Source organism: Chanodichthys erythropterus, chromosome 21 (assembly GCF_024489055.1).
Source record: "Chanodichthys erythropterus isolate Z2021 chromosome 21, ASM2448905v1, whole genome shotgun sequence".
Taxonomy (NCBI): Eukaryota; Metazoa; Chordata; class Actinopteri; order Cypriniformes; family Xenocyprididae; genus Chanodichthys; species Chanodichthys erythropterus.
Window position 1 is genome coordinate 6,835,001 of NC_090241.1, and position 16,143 is coordinate 6,851,143.

General features: G+C 34.6%; 1 protein-coding gene and 1 long non-coding RNA gene across 3 annotated transcripts in view; one reads left to right on the plus strand and one right to left on the minus strand.

Moving 5' to 3' along the window:
- Positions 1–755, plus strand: part of rgl3a (ral guanine nucleotide dissociation stimulator-like 3a) — a 24,548-nt gene extending 23,793 nt beyond the window's left edge. For both annotated transcript variants that reach the window (XM_067372698.1, XM_067372699.1), the window contains one exon: positions 1–755. This exon is cut by the window's left edge and continues 1,321 nt beyond it. The gene's annotated coding sequence lies outside the window, so the exon portion shown is untranslated.
- LOC137010599 (uncharacterized) overlaps positions 1–16,138 on the minus strand; it is a 27,935-nt gene extending 11,797 nt beyond the window's left edge. The window contains exon 1 of the long non-coding RNA XR_010893379.1: positions 15,725–16,138. This is a non-coding gene — a long non-coding RNA (uncharacterized lncRNA). The remainder of the gene's footprint in view (positions 1–15,724) is intronic.
- Positions 16,139–16,143: the final 5 nt, after the last annotated feature.

Consider the following 16,143-nt stretch of genomic DNA (forward strand, 5'->3'; position numbering starts at 1 on the left):
AGCTGTTGTGTTTCTTGGAAACTATAATAAGTGTTTTTTGCCAAATGGAAGGGGGCCTTATTCAGCATTAAAACACACATTTGCTGTTTGAGCAGAAAGCCACAACTCCTGACTGAAATGTGTATTCGTCTTTGTCTATGTGTAATTAAAAAATTAATTTGGCAATTTAGTGTTGTGTGTTTTATATTCTTTGATTTTTGATTGTTCAAAAACATGATTGTTTTGGTTTATATTTATGGTCATTGGAGTTATACACCGATCAGGCATAACATTATGAGCAGGTGAAGTGAATAACACTCTATTAGTGGGTGGGAGATATTAGGCAGCAAGTGAACATTTTGTCCTCTAAGTTGATGTATTAGAAGCAGGAAAAATGGAAAAGCGTAAGGATTTGAGTGGCTAGATGACTGGGTCAGAGCATCTCCAAAACTGCAGCTCTTGTGGGGTGTTCCCGGTCTGCAGTGGTCAGTATCTATCAAAAGTGGTCCAAGGAAGGAACAGCGGTGAACCGGCAACAGGGTCAAGGGTGGCCAAGGCTCATTGATGCACGTGGGGAGTGAAGGCTGGCCTGTGTGGTCCGATCCAACAGACGAGCTAGTGTAGTTCAAATTGCTCAAGAAGTTAATGCTGGTTCTGATAGAAAGATGTCAGAATACACAGTGCATCAGTTTGTTGTGTATGGAGCTGCATAACTGCAGACCAGTCAGGGTGCCCATGCTGACCCCTGTCCACCACCGAAAGAGCCAACACGTGAGCATCAGAACTGGACCACGGAGCAATGGAAGAAGGTGACCTGGTCTGATGAATCATGTTTTGTATACCTTGTATACCTAATACACTGCTTAAATGTGATATTTAACTTAAATATGGATTCTCTGAATAAAGAAACTTCAAATTATGACTGGAAATATATTAAAATATAAAAAATATAAACCTGTCATGACAGTGGCAAAGTTTGAGGCTTACTTAAGACAAGACAACTTAAGACCGGAGCAGCATCTGATACAAAATGGGCTGAAGTGGTCAGATCTGTCACATTGATTTTAGTGGCCTTTTGTACACAGAATTTGGCGCAGAACCACCTCAGAGCAGTCTTTAAGAAAAGTATGCTTACATTTTTAGTTGCATTTAACTGGAATATAAGATAAGATTGGGTAACTTAACAATACAGTTACATCAAAACAAACAAACCTGAGATGACACAAGCTTGCCGCAAGATGGCGCACCCGTCCATTTCCCAGTGATTGGAGTTCAGTGGTGAACGCGGCTGTAACTTGCTCAGGTGGGTTAGTTACTTCTCAACGCTTTTTAAACTAAATTCCATTTTAGTGATTAATTCTAGGCGTTGTTGTTATTCACATACAGTCGGCGTTTTTAAGGTGCTGAGTTAATTTGGTAGCGGTGACCAGGATGCACCAGTTCCATTTGTTTGTGATTACAGCTGTTTATACTCATTTTACAGCGATTCATGGTGAGGATATTCATTTGTATTATTGTCTCATTGCAAACAGTTCACTTGGTTATCCAGTAGAGGGCAGCAGCGTTTCATACGTTAAGTTACACTAATGTATTCCTATTTGAGTTTGACTGCCGTCATCTGTGTGGCATTCAATGTTACCTCATGACTACTTCCTAAACAACTAAATAAATGATTTAACTCTTTTAAATGAGAATAAAATGAAATTCCAGTTTACATATGACACGTACAAGTCAGGTCTTGACAATTCAGATCAGTCATCAAGGTGTAGCTCACCCAAAATGAAATGTTGTCATCATTTACTCATGTTTTGTGTTTTTTTCAAGCCTGTTTTACTTATTTATTCCATGGCTGATGAAAAAAAAGCAGCTTAAACTGGTTAGCTGCTCTTGGCTGGTTTAAGTTTGTCAAGCTGCTCTCCAGCCTGGATGAGCTGATTTTAGCTGGTTGGTCAGCCCAGCCTGACCATCTATAGAAGTGATAAAACTAAAACCCACTAAAACCAGCCTTCTAAACCAGCTATGACCAGGCTGGAAGATCAGCCAACAAGCTTAAGTTGGTTTTATCTGTTTTTCCTTCAATAGGAAACACGCAATAAAGAGATGTTAAGCAAGACATTCATACTGCTCTTTTTCATAATAACTGAATAGTCATCAGAGACGGTAAAAAAACTGAAAATGATGGAAAAGCACCATACTCCACATGACTTGTGCACTATATTCCACGACTTCTGAAATCATAGCATCAGCAGATGTAAAATATCATTCTGATGATTTCATATTTATAAACATAACTGGAGTGGGTTTAGTCATCCAGTCTTCCAGCAACCAAGGTTGCTGACTAGTTTGTCTTCATCTTTTTTCTTACTTTAGCCCATATATTTCTTTTTAGTTCTGTTATTTTTAGCTGTGCTGATGTAATTGATGCGCTGATTGGTTTTTCACTGTTTAGTTTAGCATTTGTTTTCAGGGTTCATGTCAGATTAAATGAAAGCCAGCTGTTTAGTTGGTCGTTTTTTTTTACACGCACATGAATTAACCAATGCAAATGCAAAGATCAATATCAATGTATTTCAATGGGATCTTTTGAGCTAGAACAGTTGAATTATAATATAATTTTCATGTGTGGCTTTCTACGTTTAAGAAACCCAACCATATCCATCTTTGGCACATGATGCCTCCTCTACACGCTTTGCTTCTTCACGTGATGTTTCTCTCCTCCTGCTTGACCCAGTAACCCAAACAGAAACAAGAAACATGCTCTATAACTGCCCATGTCCTGATGCTGCTGATTAACCTACTTAAATTATCCCATTTCTCCCGTGTCTCGCCTGGACATGATACAGCAACTAATTGGAAACACACTGCTTAGATAGCTCTTTACTTCAATGCCAGAAGGTGTTTCAAACAAACTGCAAATGGAAGATAAAAGACAAAGTGCAAAGGAAGGTGCATGATGAGATACTTTTAAGAAAGTTGCATGGTTTGCATTATGACTCATGCATGATGACGTCAGTATAAAATAAACAGCACAATGTTGAAAAGCAGTCGCCACATGCTCAAGTGCGGTTAGTGTTCAGTTCCAGTCTGTTTTGTCTAAACGAGCGTGTAATTGTGTGTTGACTTCTGTTATACCTTTAGCTTTGCACTCGCCTCACTCACCCTCGCACAAAGCGTCTGGCCTCATGTGAGCCCTCGGTCACATGTTCGCACCTCCCAACAACCTGGGGTGTTTAGATTAGAGCAAAAAGAGCAGGCTGTGGGCGGGAAGCACTGGAGAGGATGAGAAGAAGATGTGGGCATGGGTGAAAGAGTGCCGTTGTAAACAGACTTCTTTTGTTGTTCCTGTGATTCAGAGAGCTTCCTCCCAACAGCTGCTGGCCACTCCAGGCCCTGGGTTGAGCTTGGTAGGTTTGTTTGGCTGTAGATGTGAAGCTCTGTTACCCATTATCATGATTCCCTGAGTCACTTGTGAGACAGCACAGCCACCCTTAAAGAAATGCCTTATTTGGCCTGGTCTGAGTGGGTTTGAGTGAACGGAACATGCAGAGGAGAAATGGATAGTATAGGTTTGTTAGAGAGTTTGGAAGAAGATATATATATATATATATATATATATATATATATATATATATATATATATATATATATATATATATATATATATATATAATGTACTAGTCAACATTTGAAGTGGATCAAAACCTTTCATCAAAGTCAACTTAGTTTTTAGGACAACTTTGATGAACTTTTTTTGATTCACTTCAAATGTTGACTACTATATATATATATATATATATATATATATATATATATATATATATATATATATATATAATATATAATATACAGTACAGTACAGTCCAAAACCACTAAGATTTTTAATGTTTTTAAAAGAAGTTTCGTCTGCTCACCAAGGCTACATTTATTTAATTAAAAATACAGCAAAAACAGTAATATTGTGAAATATTATTACAATTTAAAATAACTGTTTTCTATTTGAATATATTTGACAAAGTAATTTATTTCTGTGATTTCAAAGCTGAATTTTCAGCATCATTACTCCAGTCTTCAGTGTCACATGATCCTTCAGAAATCATTCTAATATGCTGATCTGCTGCTCAAGAAACATTTAATGTGTACAATTGTACAAAATATTTGTGTACAATATTTTTTTCAGGATTATTTGATGAATAGAAAGTTCAAAAGAACAGTGTTTATCTGAAATCTAATCTTTTGTAACATTATAAATGTCTTTACTGCCACTTTTGATTGATTTAATGCATCCTTGCTGAATAAAAGTATTCATTTCTTTCATTTCTTTTAAAAAAAATAAAAATAAAAATTCTTACTGACCCCAAACTTTTGAACGGTAGTGTATAATGCTACAGAAGCTTTGTATTTCAGATAAATGCTGTTCTTTTGAACTTTCTATTCATCAAGGAATCCTGAAAAAAAAGTACACAACTGTTTTCAACATTGAAAATAATCATAAATGTTTATTGAGCAGCAAATCAGCATATTAGAATGATTTCTGAAGGGTGACACTGAAGACTGGAGTAATGATGCTGAAAATTCAGCTTTGCATCACAGGAATAAATTACTTTGTCAAATAGATTTAAATAGTACACCGTTATTTTAAATTGTAATAATATTTCACAATATTACTGTTTTTTACTGTATTTTTATTTAAATAAATGTTGCCTTGGTGAGCAGACGAAACTTCTTTTAAAAACATTAAAAATCTTAGTGGTTCCAAACTTTTGGACTGTACTGTATATATAGCAATTTAACTGGCTGAAAATATGGAAGTCATGTGATGTGATTATTTAGATTAATTTATTTTACATACAATTACATAAATTTCACAAAATTTATGGAAGCTCATTCCCACCTTGGGATAAAAAAAAAAGGTAACTGCAAATTCTTAGAATATTATATAATTATAATATAATTTTTCTTAGCATAGTGAGTTTATATCTTACAATTCTGACATTTTTCTCACAATTTTGAGTTAACATCACAATTCTGACTTTTTTTTTTTTACTCAGACTTTTTGAGTTTACATCTCAGAATTCCAAGAAAAAAAAGTCAGAATTGTAATACATAAACTCACAATTCTAAGAAAAAAGTTATATTGTTAATGTAAAATTACCAGAAAAAAAGTCAGAATTGTGAGATATGAAGTTGCAATTATATTTCTTAGTATTCTGTGGCATAAATAGGCTTCCAAATTACATGGAAATACATGGAAGATTTTAAGTTAAACTTTATATACATTTTGGGGATGCAACAATATCAAAATTCTTGCCAATAACCAATAAAAGGCTGATATTAAAATTTGATATTATTTTGTGTAAATAAAAAATAAAACACTTAAAAGCTGAAGTCAGTCATTTTAAATATAAGTGTATTGAAGCATCACAACTTTATTTAAATAGTTTGAAAGAAATCACATTTAATATTGTTAAATTATTAGTTTTAATAAAGTTTACTTTTAAGTGAGTGCTAGATGATGGCAAAGGTAATCTAAAATCTAAAATTAGGGGAAATGAGAATGCACATATAAATATCCAATACTGGCCGTGGCTGATAAATCGTAATATTCGCAGATAACCAGTTTGATATGGTACTAATTTAATGTGCACCCCTAATGAGTGTCAATGGGAAAGAATATACTTTTGATGCTGTAAATGGTATTGTATATTATTGAAAATCCTTTTAGCTTTTTTTTCAGTTAACTTAAATAGCTCTGCGGTGTGTCTCTCATTTAATATTAGGTCATAGAAACTGCATGTCAGTTTCATATCAAGAACTCATTTGGAGACATTTAGCTTGAATGGTACAAACTGAGGTATTTGAGTTTCTCATTTTGAATTTGCTCAACTTTGTGGTTTATATAATTTCATTCATTAAGAATATGTTAATTTGCTTACTTCCTCATTTTGTGTATCATGGCTGAAAGTGTATATGTCTTTAAAGAAGAAGCTTACATTTGTAGAATGCTTCTACAAATCAGCATCATGTCTTGAAGATTAGACTGTTTCAGTTAGCATGTGCATGTCTGTAGCAAGTATGTAGGTCAAGACTGAGCTGTACTAGTGCTGTGCTGGGCCGTACGAGGGGATCCGACAGGTTGTCGGCGGCTATAGGTAACTAGACAGAAGGAGGAGACAGATACTTATCAAATGGATAATCGGGTTAATGTGCTTGTGGCACTACTGAACTTCAGCTAAAATGTGACTAATGCTGTCTAGTTCCAAGGGCAAAAGTGACCTCAGAGGGATTAAAATAGGAATTTGAATACAAGGAGCTAGAGGGGCCCGAGATCCACTAGTTCCAGTTATAGCCCTTCTAGTAATCTTTAAAATGTAGGCCGAGGGGGGCTACACTGCTGTATCTCAGCGTGTCATTTAAATTTGTTACTACAGCAGGAGGTCGACACCACCGTGATGTTGGACTGTGATTAATGGTTTAAAAGATATATTAGACTCAACAATATACAGTTAAAATAGGTCACTAGTTTTTGACTAAAGTTACAAGCTCAGTTCAAGGATCAAACTCCATGATCCTATTTGATCTAAATAGATGGAATTTATATATATAATTTTTAATATATTTATTATACATAAATAAATATTTTATATATATAATTTTTTTTTAAATTAATGATATATATATATATATATATATATATATATATATATATATATATATATATATATATATATATATATATATATATATATATATATATATATATTTATTTACATATAATATATTTATATTATTTTATTTATATTAAATATATATATATAAAATATCAAATTATATATATATATATATATATATATATATATATATATATATATATATATATATATATATAATTTTTAATATAATATTTATTATACATAAATACATATTTTAAATATATATATATTTTTTTTTAATTATAATATATATATATATATATATATATATAATATTTATATATATATATATATATATATATATATATATATATATGTATAAAATATTTATTTACATATAATATATTTATATTAATTTATTTACATTAAATATATATAAAATATCCAATATATATATATATATATATATATATATATATATATATATATATATATATATATATATATATATATAATTTTTAATATATTTATAATACATAAATACATATTTTAAATATATATATTTTTTTTAATTATAATATATATATATATATATATATATATATATATAAATATAAAATATTTATTTACATATAATATATTTATATTAATTTATTTATATTGAATATATATAAAATAGTCGAACCAAAATTTATTTAGACACCTTGAACATTTCATTTATTAATACAGTTTATTCAAAATGGTAATAACATTTTAGATCTCAGAGTTAATCTGTGTCAGAAAAAAAATAATCTTAATTATGTCAGATAACATGTTTTTTATATATATATATATATATATATATATATATATATATATATATATATATATATATATATATATCACAACATTATAATGTTGTTAAATATATAATGTTGTACTTTCTCTGGCTTTCTCAAGCCAACTTCAAAGTTAACTTCACTAACTTCACTCATCTTTTTGAAATATTTGTATTTTTAAATAACTTTTAAGTTAATGACAAGGTTAAAGTGTAAAAACATCAACATGAAGAAACAAACATCCAGAATGAAATTAATCATTTTGGAACTCATCTTAGAATGAGTTGTATGTGAACAACTGTTGTCCATCTGCGAGGAGAAGGCTTCATATTCAATCACATGAAATAATTGTGATCACAGTGCGATAAGTCAAGAGGATAGTGGTCTGGACTTTATAAAGCTCAAGTGCTCTATTAATATGAAGTGTCCCTGTGGAATATTGATGCAGAAACTGTGAGCGCACAATACTTCACACATTCTGGATGTATTGATTTATGATTGTAGAATAAAGCCTTTTTAATGAAGTGCTATCATTAGAGCGGTTGGAACATATTTTGTTGCCTTTCACATTTAAACAATCATATGCAAAGTAACACAATCTGCCTACAAACCTTATGGTCCTCTGCCTCACGGTGAAAGCAGCTGTTCCATCCACGCACATTTTACCCAGAACATATGTCAGTCATGTTCTCACATACGCAGATGCGTGCATGCAAAACAACCTCTCTCTCTCTTACTCCATACCCCTTTCCTTCACACAGAGTGTAGCAATACCCTGAGCGTTCGCATTGCATAACTCTAGCCTGACTCATTGCTCTAGTGGCCTAATTCATCCTTCACTTTTAATGGATGAGCAGAAATCTAGTCCTCATACACTTCTGCCCCACTTTCTTTGACTTTTCCAAAGTGAAACCTCAATCTCACACCTTGTTTACAATTCCAGCCTCTTTACTATCATTATTTCAGGGCTGAGACATTGTTTAATGCTTTCGTTTATGGCTGTAATCTTGGCCTTGCTCATATAATGGAATGATGTGATGTTGGTGTGCATGACATAATAAAGAGCTGTTATTGAGGCTGGAGCTTTTATTGGTGCTGATTATGTATTCGCTCAAATGGCATAAGAGGGCACTTATGCATTTGCAGTTTGACGAGGTTGGGTGTGTGCATTCACAACCTTTTACACTTCATTTCAATAAGGCAAGATTAAACATACCAATACGTTTTTGTATAGAATACTTAAATCATCCCTTTTCTAATAAGTAGCCCTGCTGTTTTTAATGAATATGACATATATTAATAATTAGATATTAGGTAAAAGCGTAAATGGGTGAAATATATCTCATGCTGGATATTGGACATTTGTTATTTCAGAAATAAACTAATGTGAGCGATTTTAGTGAAAAAGTGAAAATGTGCAGTTGTACATGACATAACTTAAAATGACTTCTGGTTCTTGTAACCTGCCTGATTTTGCAATATTTTTGACTTCAAAAATTTAAATTCATATTGACATTAATTTGAATTCATATTTATAAAACATTTTCAATTCACATTTAAAGATTTAAATTTAGACATTTGAATTCATTTCACTTTTTGATTATCAGATTATTGTAAAATTGTCAAATTATCTTCTATGTCAATAATTAATTTCTTTTAAATTTTGTTTCTCCTGAGGAATTTTAGGAAAAGCATCTGAGACCAAGTTGATATTGAGACTAAACAGTGTTTGGACACTTAAGTTTCACTTAAAGATGCAGTAAGTAGATTTTGAACAACGCTGTTGGACATTGTTGATATTTGAAATCAACCCAAACAAACCCACCCCTCTCTTCATTGCTCCGCCTCCATAACTCCAATTCCAACCAACCACCCAGCTCCGAGTTGGTCTCGAACCCCAGCCCAATCGCTGCTGGCAGGCGAAGCGAGTGCACTGACAATGCCGCTAAACACCACATAATCTAGCGGTCGTCAGTGTGCAGTGGTTTAACTGCAAAACTGGCCACTGTTACACAAGCAATACGAGTGGATGTCTGTTTATCACAGCTAACGCGCAACAAAATGCTTCACGAAAAATAAAACGCAGTTCATGAACGAACGAAAAGGAAGCACAAAAATTGAACGTACAGTACACAAGAGTAAATACAAAGCGTTCGTTGTTAGTCGCAAACAGCTCAGCAGCTCCAGACAATCAAAACCGTGTTACTCACATGAGAAGCGGCCTCCGCATCTGTTTCAGGCCTTCCCACTTAGCTCTCTGCAGCGCTGGAAAGCTTTTCTAATATAAACGTGGGTCCTAAAGCTCTTGCCCAGTCATAAACCTTTATTCCAGTGATATTCTTTTGAGCTCTTTTGTATTGTGTCCCATCTCTTGATCTGCAGTTTTTTTTTCTTATTTTCAAAACTCCCTCTTGCTCGTTCTCTATCCTCAACCGTTATACGCCCCCTAATGCTGATTGGTTACACGTTTATTGCTGGTGTCGGCTTGACTAACTTCCAAACAGTGTATTTGAAATTCTACTGAGTCCACCTTTTAGTGTGCACATTTCATCTGAGTGCATAAATAACAAAATATCAAAGTAAGTGGCTTCTGCAAACAAACTTTTATTCAAAATTAACAAAGTTTTGGAGATGTTTTTGACATTTACATTTACACACATTTATATTTTAATTTTGCTCTTGATTAGTTGAACTGTTAAAGTAATAAATAAGAAGTAGACTTTAAGGGCCAGATTTACTAAACAGGGCAAATAAGCGTAAGAACGCCAAAAACGCAGATAGGAGTGGAAGGTTCTGCACGTGATCTACTGACGACGTGCAAATTAAAGCACAAAGCCAGATCATTTCCGTAATGACCAACACAATCTACCAAGAACAGTGCATTTTTGGGAGTTAAATAATGGCGCAAACACCAGTAAATTGACTAGCGCAAACCTTAGTAAATCCCGTTGCGTGATTCATTTAAATACTCTCCTCCCATAAATTTAGCGACTGAAAGGGAAACTCCTACAAATGCATATGCACTAAGGTCAGTTGCAAAAACAACTGTGCCCATGCCTTTTCAACACAAATTTTTCATTGCGTGTCTTTAGTAAATCCTGACAGTAGTTTTTTAACGGCAAAAGAGGGTTTGCGCTGGCCCAAGCTGTTAGTAAATCTGGCCCTAAGCCCTTCAGTACAAAAGTAAAAGTAAAAAAGTAAAAAAAAAAAAAAAAAGAGAGAGAGAGAGAGATTTTGGCACCATAAAATAATCCCCCAAATAGCTGCGAATATTAAACAAAAATAATGTATTTAATTTTATAAATGTTTTTTAACAACTGTATATTGGCACAATCGTCAGAGATGAACCAGTCGAAAGTACCTAGCAATTGCATCCCTTATTATAAGCCTATTTGTTTGTTTTTGTTATGGGTCACATGAGGGGCTACGGAAACTCTAAAGGGACATGGTGATGGGAGGGAAAATATGAGATGGGAGGAACAATGAATTTGCTTTCTCTCGCAAATGTTTTGCATTCCCCTAAGAAACTTTCACTGTCAAAACTTTTGATTTCTTTGCGAATTAACGGAAAGTTTGTTGGCGGAACACAAAACTTTTGTGAGAGAACTACTTTTCTACGTTTTGACAATTAATACAATCTCATTTGTACATTTTCGTAAGATCTGCTTACACCCCAGTGGCGGTTAGGTTTAGGAGTGCGTTTAGGGGAGGACCTTCATGTTTACTTTTTTCCAAAAATGTTACGTTTTTGTAGGATTCACATTTTACGAACTCATAAACCATTGCCACCTTGTAAAATAGTTATGTTTTCCTGTGAGATTGGATCTAAATCAGTATGATTATTAGTATATCAAACTTAAAACAAAACTTTTTAATTGAAATGTGTACTTGATGATTTTCAATTAGCGTGAGCATCCCAATACTTTTTTAGGGCCAAGCTCTATGAACTTATGAAAGAGCAACATCAGAGATAGAGGTTTCCTGCACTTTTACAGTATATCTACTGGATATTCCAGAATCATCAGTGGAACAGCTATTTTTATGCATGCACATGTCTCTGTCGGTCACATGAGCAAAATTCATCCATTAGAACAGAATTATGTTCTTAATTTCAAGGCAAGCAACTCTTCAGCCCCTTTAACTCACTGCATGTAATCTGGAGCTGAACACAGTGGGTGATGTGTCACTATGAGTGGTGGAACATTTCTCAATAGGGTATCCGTCAATATCATTTCACTCTTTGTTTGGGAAGATTTGGGTTTGATTAAAGTAACTGATTACAAAAGAGAGGATAATGACAGGAATTTGGCTTGTAAATTGGTGATTGTGCCACAGGTGCAGCGGAGGAGGGAGATTGATAAAGAGTCGTGAGAGTGAGAACAATCAACCAAAGTGGTAAAAAGACAAAAGGAGGAAGATGAACTAGATTGTTACAAGTTCTGAGGAAAATGTGAGTGGTGCTTGCAAGACACTGCTAAGCTGTCATTAGTGATTGGTAGAGTGTTACTATGCCAAGGCTACGGTGTTCAGAGTGGTTTTTAGCACCTTGCTATGCGGTTCTGGGTGTGTTCTGGGTTGTTTATAGGTGGTTGGTTAATAATATAAAAAGAGTAATATGAGGTATCCTAATATTTTAGTAGCATGTCGGCTAACATAACTGACATTTCGGATGTTTTAATATTTCACTGTATTGGTCGATATATTGAATATTAGTTCATTTCCCCAGCTTTTCCATCATTTCAAGTTAATTTCATAACACTATTAAATATACACTACCATTCCAAACGTTGAGATCCATATGATTTTTCAAATGTTTTTGTCTCATATGCTCAAGACTACATTTATTTGATCAAAAACAGTAATATTGTGAAATGTCATTACAATTTACAATAACAGCTTTCTGTTTTAATACATTTCAAAATGTAATATATTTCTGTGATGGCAAATCTGAATTTTCAGCATCTTCAATGTCACATGATACTTCAGAAATCATTCTAATATGCTGATTTGCTGCTCAAGAAACAACGGTAAGTAGTTACTGTTGAAAACGCTGTAGTTTTGCTGCATAATATTTGTGGAAACTGTGATACAGTTGTTGTTGTTGTTTTTTTCAGGATTCTTTGATGAATAGAAAGTTCAAAAGAACATAATTTATTTGAAATAAAAATATTTTGTAACATTATAAATGTCTTAACTGTCAGTTTTGATCAATTTAATGTGTCCTTGCTTGATAAAAGTATTAATTTCTTTCCAAAAAATCTTACTGACCCAAAACTGAAAATGCTAAAAGGATATAAAGAACTGAAAAGATACTAGAGTATCTTTAGCAAAATCAAAATTAATATGTTTTTTTTTATAATATTGCGATGCCCAAAGTCACTTGTAACTTTTAAACTTTTTTAAAGTAGGAAGAATTGTAAAAAAAAAAAAAAAAAAAAGGCTAAATAATATAAAGTACCAATAATTGTCTTAGCAAAAGAAAAAAGGGAGATAAATAGAGCATAAAGGTAGTGAGTGAATGTTCAATGACCTGAGGGCGAAGAAGTGAGAATAAAATTCAGAGGGTCACACAGTTTAGGACTGAGGGAATGGGGTGTGGGCAGGGCTGGCTGACCTACATTCTGCTGGCCTTTCAGTGATCTGCCTGGGTGAATCACACTGCCTCTTTTAAACTATTACCAACACTTATTATACACTCACACATGCCCTCATTAATAAACATCCTGTGATACCGTTATTAATGATGTACACCCACTTATAAGTATGCATATTGTCATATGTTATACTGTTCCACATGACACACATACACGCTCAGACAATTCTTCCCTTGTTTGCGCTCTCTATTTTTTTGACCTACATCTTAGGCAGCTCAGTTACGTAACCAGAGTTATGTTGTGCTCTGGAATCCCAGCGCTCCTGCAGATGTTCGGAGACAAAACATCTTCTCTTCCTACTCCATTCCCCTCTCTGCCTCCCTCTTCCTCTCCTCATTTTGCTCTTCCTTCTTTCTTGCTCTGCTTTCCTTTTCTGTTCTCGTTTTCCTACTTGACTTGCCTCTTTCTTTCCTTTATACATACAGTCTGAGAGCACATCGAAAATCTGGGATTTAAAATTTTATTTGAACCTTTAAGTAAACAGAACATTTTAGGATTTTAAAATTGAAATTTTCTTGCTTCCTTTGCTGTTCTCAGATAACATGGATCATGAGGTTTTGCACAAACCTCTGGAGTTCATGTGGTTGAACCAAATACTAAGACAGCCTGAGTTTTTAATCTAGGGCTGGGTGATATGGCCAAAAAAATGATCACGATAAAATTGTTCACATCAGTCGATATCGATAATTATCGCGATAAATGTCAAATATACAAAGTTCTGTCATGAAACTCTAGATGGCGCAGGATGATAGGTGGTTAACTCAATCTGCCTGCAATCACATCATTCTCTATAAGGCACAGCTGATTGGTTCCTGCTGATCAGTAACCATTGAGCTTGCTGCTCAACCTTCAAATTTTGCTCAGTATTTGCTGTAGCTCTTGCATGCTTTCAGAAACCCTCCACCTTCCCCAGCACCACCTGTATAGATCTGCTATGGGTAATTCATGTATGCTATATTGTACAGCAGCAGCATGTCTTACTTGCTCACAGCAGAGTGTCATGTATGTATTGCAAGTAGCAAGTCCTGTACTTGACCTGCAGCAGCAGCATTAGGGGCCGATTACATGCCGTGTCTAAAAACGTGTGGAAAACTCCGGCCGTGGCACTTTCTCCTCTTTTCAAAAGCACTTGAGCTTGCGCTCCTGTGGTGTTTGCCATTGCTAACCAATCATGAGCCACATTCTCCATGAAGATGAAGAAGTTTCAGCAAAGGATAACTGTATTTCTAGCCCTAGCATTAGCTCTACTACTAGATATATTTACAGAGATAAAAACCCAATAAAAATAAATAAAAACCCACCCTGTAGCCTACAGCTATGATCAGCTGTTCGTCCATCTTTGCTTAGCTTGGTTCTTGTCACATGACCTGCGGTGCGCATGTGGCATTCTGAAAAGTTGAGATTTTGTGTCACCGCATAAGTGTCACAACCACATTGCCTCTATTAAGCCCTGGGAATTCTCAGTTTTTTTACACGTACGCTATATGCGCACAGTCGAACGCACAGCCTCGCAAAGCATACTTCATTCGACTTAAACAGGCGTTTGACGTATGCGCAGTTTTGAGCGATCTCTCGTAGCGAGTTACAACCCATGTAAACATCTTCACATTCTTTCATGCTAGAGTTGTAAAAATGAGGATACTTTCTAACCTCTTTGCACAATTTCTCATCTATATAGGCCTCCATTGTCGCTGTAGCTTGCATGTGTTCCGTTCTGTTCTGTTTATGCAGTTTTTCTTCGACTATGTTGTGAATCAACACTCCCAGGGCATGGTTGCCACCTTGTGGATAAACTAATTACTGCAAAAAAATGTAAATGTGCATGTGCGACCTGCGTACAAGTATACGTGTTACAAAAATCCGGTGGTGCGTGTACAGTACACGCGTACTCTTCTGATGACGAAATTTGCGTCACAAGCACTGTACGCTGACCCTCGCATACGTGTAAAAAGTGAACTATACTTTGGGCTTTATAAGAGAGCTTGCCGCGTGTCTACATTTGAAATAAACATGAGCGCGCAAAAGCGCGGAATGTAAATGGTCCCTTAACCAACAGCAGCAGCATAGCAGATTTATTTTCTTGATTTCCTAATGCTTCCAGTAAAGTTTGAGCAACTGAACATTAACGATAAATTCTTCAAAAATCTCTGTATTAATTGCTTGAAATATTATCTATTATGCAAAAAGGCTGTTTTCTTTAGATAGGGTGTATGAATCATTAAAGGACTAGATGTCATGCACTGCTACAAAGCATAAAATAATTCGGATATTTCTCAACTACACTACAGCAGTATAATATGTGTGTTTTTGTTGTTTAGTATTAGATTGTGTTCAGTTATTAATGAGATCACAATGCAGCTTTTTGCTAACTCCCCTTTAAGCTCTGCAGGCTGAATGACGTGTCTGCACCTCCACCCTCTTTCTCCTCCCCAACCCTCACTCTCTGAATTCCCCTTCTCTCATCCCTCTCCTCCCCTTCACACTGACCTACTTTTCCACTGACCTGCTTTCGTAAGGTTGCGCATACACCGAACAAGGGGAAAAAAAACAGGGAAATAGGGGGGAAAGAGTGAAAAAAGACCAGCGAAAAGAACAAAGCACTGCAGCTCTTGCTAAAAGTCACCTTGCTTTTGTTCTTGCTTTGGCTCTCGCTACCGTAGCAACCGGTAGTGCGGCACAGTTGTTTATTCATGTGACATCATCAACGATACGTTTCTTAAAAAAAAAGAAAAAAAAAAGACACATTTTAAAGAATGTATTGTCTGTTCTTAATTATGGCTCTGTAGTAGTTGTAGTTGAATAATGGTGGAACGGGAAACATATTTACATATTTTCAGATGAAGGTTATATGGCAGGTTGTGTAAGTACTACACATGCATATTACTTAATGCCAGACGGGGTAAGTAGTGATATAACAAACTGGCAGTCCACCAGCAGCAATAAATTAATAAATGACAGGTAATCGTTAACGCATAAAAAAAGGTGTATCAGAAAAGATCAGGTGGAGAGAATCGTGAGGAAGACGAGATGTAATTTCTTGAG